A 7139-nucleotide genomic window follows, 5' to 3' on the forward strand; every position below is an offset into this window, starting at 1 on the left:
ATATTCTTCTTTATGGGATGTGTAGGAAAGTGACTCTTTTGACATGGTCACCCACCCACCCACTTTGTGCCTGGTTTCAGGTGCAATTTCGATTGAAAGTGCACTGGGTCCCCGCTAAACAGGTCCTTAGTGCCAGATCTCTTTCACCAAAACTGCACAGTAGTTTTTCCCAAATGGCAACCCTTTAGCTACCACTGTAAGCCCCTAGTAATTGGTACCCGGGTACCTAGGGCATGGGGTACTAAAGGAAGGCCCACAAGGGCTGCAGCAAGAATTGTACCGCCCTCAGGGACCCTCTCACTAAGTGCACACACTGCTGCTTTCGCAGGCTGCGTGTCTTGGTGCAGAACTAAAATTAAAACACGACATGGCACACAGCCTGTGTGCCCTGACTCCTTTACACTGCAAGCAATATATGTAAGTCACCCCTCTAGCAGGCCTTCCAGCCCTAAAGGCACGGTGCATTATATTACATGTGAGGACATAGTAAGTGAACAACGAAGCCATTTTAAGTACATGTGCTGGACACTGGTCATTACAAGTTCCCCAGCTACATGATGGCTTCACTAACAATAGGGATGTTTAGTATCAAACATCTTGTATAAATAAACCTTGACTGGATTCAGTGATGGATTTATTAATACGTGCACTCCGAGGGTACTTTAGAGGTGCCCCCTGAAAACTTACCAACTCCTAGTGTGGGCACTGACTGGTCAAAACCAGTACAGCCACCTTTGACAGAGTTCTGGCCCTCTGAGGTGGAGGCAATGCTCTTGTGGGCTCAGAACACAGGTATGTTCTGGGCAGAGGTGTGACCTCCCCTCCCAGGCAGGGTTGACATTCCAGGGAAGGGAGCTTCAAAGGCCTTACTGCCTTTGAAATGCGACGCAGGCCTCTCCAAATGGTAGAGAAGGCTGACCCCCCACTTCCTGACCCCACTTTTGGCTGAAAGACTGGCAGGAAAATTAGTTAAATGAGTGCCCACTTAATGCAAGCCCCACCCCTAAGGTGATCGACCTGAAGTGGACACTACTTTTTTAATTCCTCCTTCTTGTGTGGAAAGAATTAGGCCAACGGCGTTAGGGCTATGCTCACTTCCCAAATTCCCAAAGGAAGTGGTCATAAGAAGGGTGTAGTTACCCAAAAGGTGAGTACCCCATTGGATACCACCTGGCACTTCCTGTAACGCCCCTAAATTCAGTATTTACCCTAGAACTCAGATTCCTGACGACCTGCGAACAGCCAGGCACCACAGAAGTCGCGCCAGCAGAGAAGACGGAAGGCACCAACTCACTTGGGCCCAGCCCTACCGGCCTGCCTGAAGCCCTCAAACAATCTGCACCCAAAAGACGACTTGTCCTGCAGTCCAGTGACCTCTAAAGCCTTGAGAGAACTGCCTGCCTTTGATAAAGACAAAGAACTCCCATAGACAGCGGACCTGTCTCCAACTCCAAAGAAGAAGTCTGCATGAGGCACTGCCAAACCGCCTCTGGATCCACCTCTGCACCCAACGCCCACGGCCCGTGTCCAGGTGGCCCTTCAGACCTGTGAAGTTTCCCTAGCACTTCTGAGCAAGGGTCCACCATGGGCTGACCCTGCCAGACTCCACAGCGACGCCTGGGACATCAATCCGAAGACTCCGGACCACGACTTGCCCAGCAAGCTGTTTCTGATACCAAAATACACCCCTGCACCTGGAGCCCCTGAGCCTTGGGGAGCTGGACCGTCAGTGTCCCTATGACCCGTGGCATCTCTATTTATCTGGGCAGCTGTGGGTTGTTGTAAGGAAATGCCTCCTTGGCATGGTTACCCACTTACTTTTTACATTTGCTGATGCTAAGTTCTTATTGAAAGTGTGCTGGGACCCTGCTAACCAGGCCCCAGCACCAGTGTTCTTTCCCTAAACGGTACCTTTGCTTCCACAATTGGCACAGCCCTGGCACTCAGGTAAGTCCCTTGTAACTGGTGCCCCTGGTACCAAGGGCCCTGATGCTAGGGAAGGTCTCTAAGGGCTGCAGCATATCTTATGCCACCCTGGGGACCCCTCACTCAGCATATGCACACTGCCTCACAGCTTGTGTGTGCTGGTGGGGAGAAAATTACTAAGTCGACATGGCACTCCCCTCAGAGTGCCATGCCAACCTCACACTGCATGTGGCATAGGTAAGTCACCCCTCTAGCAGGCCTTACAGCCCTAAGGCAGGGTGCACTATACCACAGGTGAGGGCATATGTGCATGAGCACTATGCCCCTACAGTGTCTAAGCAAAACCTTAGACATTGTAAGTGCAGGGTAGCCATAAGAGTATATGGTCTGGGAATTTGTCAAACACGAACTCCACAGTTCCATAATGGCTACACTGTAATCTGGGAAGTTTGGTATCAAACGTCTCAGCACAATAAATGCACACTGATGCCAGTGTGGAATTTATTGTAACATGCACCCAGAGGGCATCTTAGAGATGCCCCTTGAATACCAATCTGACTTCTAGTGTGGGGCTGACCAGTTTCTGCCAGCCTGCCACAACCAGACGAATTGCTGGCCACATGGGGAGAGTGCCTTTGTCACTCTGTGACCAGAAACAAAGCCTGTACTGGGTGGAGGTGCTTCTCACCTCCCCCTGCAGGAACTGTAACACCTGGTGGTGAGCCTCAAAGGCTCACCCCCTTTGTTACAGCGCCACAGGGCATTCGAGCTAGTGGAGATGCCCACCCCTCCGGCCACTGCCCCCACTTTTGGCAGCAAGGCTGGAGGAGATAATTAGGAAAACAAAGAGAAGTCACCCACCAGTCAGGACAGCCCCTAAGGTGCCCTGAGCTTAGGTGACCCCTGCCTTTAGAAATCCTCCATCTTAGTTTTGGAGGATTCCCCCAATAGGATTAGGGATGTGCCCCCTCCCCTCAGGGAGGAGGCACAAAGAGGGTGTAGCCACCCTCCAGGACAGTAGCCATTGGCTACTGCCCTCCCAGACCTAAACACACCCCTAAATTTAGTATTTAGGGTCACCCAAGAACCCAGGAAATCAGATTCCTGCAACCTGAACTAAAGAAGAAGGACTGCTGACCTACAAGCCTGCAGAGACGACAGAAGACGACAACTGCTTTGCCCCCAGCCGTACCGGCCTGTCTCCTGACTCGAAAACCAGCGACGCATCCTACAGGGACCAGCGACCTCTGAAGCCTCAGAGGACTGCCCTGACCCCCAGGACCAAGAAACTCCTGTGAGCATCGGCTCTGCTCAACAATCTGCAACAAACTTGCAACTTTTCTACAACTTTAAAGACCTTACTCTTCCCGCCGGAAGCGTAAGACTTCACATTCTGCACCCGACGCCCACGGCTCGAGATCCAGAGAACTAACACCACAGGGAGGAGTCCACGGCGACTGCAATCCCGTGAGTAGTCCGAGACGACCCCTCTGGGCCCCCACAGCGACGCCTACAGAGAGAATCCAGAGGCTCCCCCTGACAGCGACTGCCTGTAACAAGGGACCCGACGCCTGGACCAAGCACTGCACCCGCAGCCCCCAGGACCAGGAGGAACCGAACCTCAGTGCAAGAGTGACCCCCAGGTGACCCTCTGCCTAGTCCAGGTGGTGGCTGGCCTGAGAAGCCCTCCCTGTGCCCTGCCTGCACTGCTAGAGTGGCCCCCGGGTCCCTCCATTGAAACCAATATAAAACCCGATGCATGCTTTGCACACTGCACCCGGCCGCCCCGGTGCCGCTGAGGGTGTGTTTTTTGTGCCTAATTGTGTCCCCACCAGTGCTCTACAAAACCCCCCTGGTCTGTCCCCTGAGGACGCAGGTACTTACCTGCTGGCTGACTGGAACCGGAGCACCCCTGTTCGCCATAGGCGCCTATGTGTTTTGGGCACCTCTTTGACCTCTGCACCTGACCGGCCCTGAGCTGCTGGTGTGGTAACTTTGGGGTTGCCTTGAACCCCCAACGGTGGGCTGCCTATGCCCAGGAACTGAGACTTGTAAGTGTCTTACTTACCTCACAATCTAACCAATACTTACCTCCCCCAGGAACTGTTGATTTTTGCACTCTCTACTTTTAAAATAGCTTATTGCCATTTTAACAAAAACTGTATATGTTATTGCTCCAATTCAAAGTTCTTAACTTTCTTGTGTGGAGTACCTTGCATTTTATGTATTTACTTCAAATCTTGAACTTGTGGTTCTAAAAATAAATTAAGAAAATATATGTTTCTATATAAAAACTATTGGCCTGGAGTTAAGTCTTTGAGGGTGTGTTCCTTATTTATTGACTGTGTGTGTACAACAAATGCTTAACATTACCCTCTGATAAGCCTACTGCTCGACCATATTACCACAAAATAGAGCATTAGAATTATCTAATTTTGCCACTATCTTACCTCCAGGGCGACCCTTGGACTCTGTGCACACTATCTCTTACTTTGAGATAGTAGATACAGAGCCAACTTCCTACAGTTGCCTCGCCCGCCCTCCTGACCAGAGACTGCAGCCTGTTTCTGAAACTGATCTCCTCCTTTGGATAACATACGGCACCCGACGCTGTGTTGGCACTCTGCATTCGGCCGCCCCTGTGCCGCTGAAGATGAAAGATTGGTGCTGGCTTGTGCCCCCCGCCGGTGCTTACCTCAAAGTCAGGAAACCAACCTCTGACATCGCTTTTACCTACCTGTGAGCAGCGCTTCTTCATTCACCCCCAATCTCCATTGGTTAACATTGGGCACCCAACTCAGAATTTAACCTGTGCACCCTGCCTCCCCTGTGCTGCTGCGGGTGCACTCTTGGTACTGATTTGAACCTTGCCTGGTGTTGACCTAAAATCCTGAAGACTGAATTTGTCATTTGTTTACTTACCTGCAAAACCGCATTCTTGTTTTCCTCCCACAGGTTAACATTGAAGACTCAGGAAATTGCACTGTGGTGATTTTTGAAACTGAAAAGTATTTTTTATTTAAAAACTGCTTACCTTGTAATGAATCTCTTTTGTTCAAAGCATATATAAAAGCAACTGTTATTTTTCAAAATTGGTCTCAGATTTATTCCTTGAGTGTGTGAGTACAACAAATGTTTAACATGACTCTTTGATATGCCTAACTGCTCGCCCACACTACAACAAAAAGAGCACTAGACCTATCTATTTCTGCCTCTGCAAACCTTTGGGGATCAACTGGACTCTTTGAACAGTGTACTTCAGTGGACTATATAGAGAGCCAGCTTCCTACAGGATGTTAAAGTCTCTTCTCTGATAGTGTCCAATGATTGGGCCCTGGATCTCTCTGGCAGAGCTTTCTGCCCATTTGGGGTTTCCTTTATCATCTCTAGGAGGAGAACAATGTGATACCAGGATAGTGTCTTATCCAGCTTTTCCCAATAATGCAAAGTTCTGTGTAGTGCAATGCCTTAAAGCTTATGAAGCTGCTACCAGTGAATTTTGGGCTGAACCAGGTTGACAAGTACTAATTGCCTTGCAAAAACCTTACAGACCAGTGACTGCTGCTACATTAGCTAGATGGATGCGCTGGCTTTTATATGAAGCCGGTATTGATATTTCCATTTTTGGTGTGCACTGGGCTAGAGGGGGGATGGGCTCAAAAATCATTTAACTTGGTTTCACACATATAGGATATTTTGAAAGCAGCGGACCGTTCATCTGAATCCATCATTAAGGGTTTGTGCTATAAACCGTTTGTGGATGTGGTGTCAGTGGTGGTAGCACAGCTTTAACCAAGCATAGGGCCAAATTTAGATCTTGGCAGTAATGGTCCAGCTGCTGGTTTTCCATCGGATAACCAGTCCGCCGCCTTGGCGGTCTACCCACCTGATTTAGATGTTGGTGGGACCACAGGCAAGAGACCGCCTGACTCCCACCAACTCCCCCAAGAATCTCCAGCTGCCTCAATGACATCCTTGAGAACTGGGGCTGATACTGGGACTCCAGCAACCTTTACCGCCAAGCAGATTTGGATGTGCCTTACTACCAAGCCAACTGTGGTGGTCCGACCTCCACACCTGAGTTGGTGGGTTGGGGGGAAATGAGGTAAAAACTTACCTTTTTTCTCCATTACGCTCCAGTTTCTGACTCGATACAACTGAACAATGTCCTCTATCGCTGCTGCCACTGGTCCGCTGAGAAAACACAAACCTCAACCCCACCCCCGGTCACCAGACTGACAGATAGGTAACCCTCAATGGTTGTGTACATTGACCACTGTAGTCATATACATGTCACAGGAACTTTTTGATTTATTATGACATGCTGATGTCGGGAACAAATTTGTGTGGAACATTGATGGGGACACACGAGTACATGACACAACTTGCACACATACACAGATGTCATTGTGGTGTCAGTATTCATTGCCAAATGAATGCTGGCACCTCAATGATGTTACATTCACACCCGTTGGCTATGTGCATGTGTGCACATTGCAAGGGAACCTGTGATGTTGTGCTACCAGTTGTGTATGTGAGTCAGTATGTGTGTGTGTGTGTGTGTGTGTGTGATGCGATTGCCTGGTTGAGGCAGAGGGAGCTGCAGTGGATGCTAGGGTTGTATCAGTATGTGTGCCACATGCACATGAGTTCAATGTTGTGTATGTTTGGTTGTGTGTTGTGTTTCTGTATGCAACATTCAGGTGAGTGTTGTTGTGTGGTTGTTGTCATGATGTGTGTAGTTTGCTTGTGTGTAAGTGTTTTTGTGTAAATAAGTGTGTAGTTGGGTTGATTGTTGTAGTTGTGATGTGTGTGGGTGCAGTATCAACGATGTGTGTGTGTTGTGTCATGGATGTATGGCAATGTGTGTTTCTGCCATGTTCCTGTTGTGTTGTGGTGGAATTGCAATGGATATAATTATGTATGTGGTATGTTGTGTAGTGTGTAGTGCAGGGGAACACATATGGCTAAGATACAGTGTGTGTGTGGGTGACCTAACTCTAGTCCATGGCCAGTGCCATTGTACGATGTCCATTGGGCCCAGCAACAGTCTCCCTCCATCGGCAATATGCTGTCAGTACACCACCTGCAGGACTGCAACATCTAAATAGAGTCAGCAGGAATCCGCTAGCCTGACGACCAAGAAGAGCACTCCATTGTGGCGGTCTTCGGCTCACCCGCAATACATCTTAGTACGGCAGGCAGAACACTGT

This window comes from Pleurodeles waltl, chromosome 3_1 (genome assembly GCF_031143425.1).
Source record: "Pleurodeles waltl isolate 20211129_DDA chromosome 3_1, aPleWal1.hap1.20221129, whole genome shotgun sequence".
Taxonomy (NCBI): Eukaryota; Metazoa; Chordata; class Amphibia; order Caudata; family Salamandridae; genus Pleurodeles; species Pleurodeles waltl.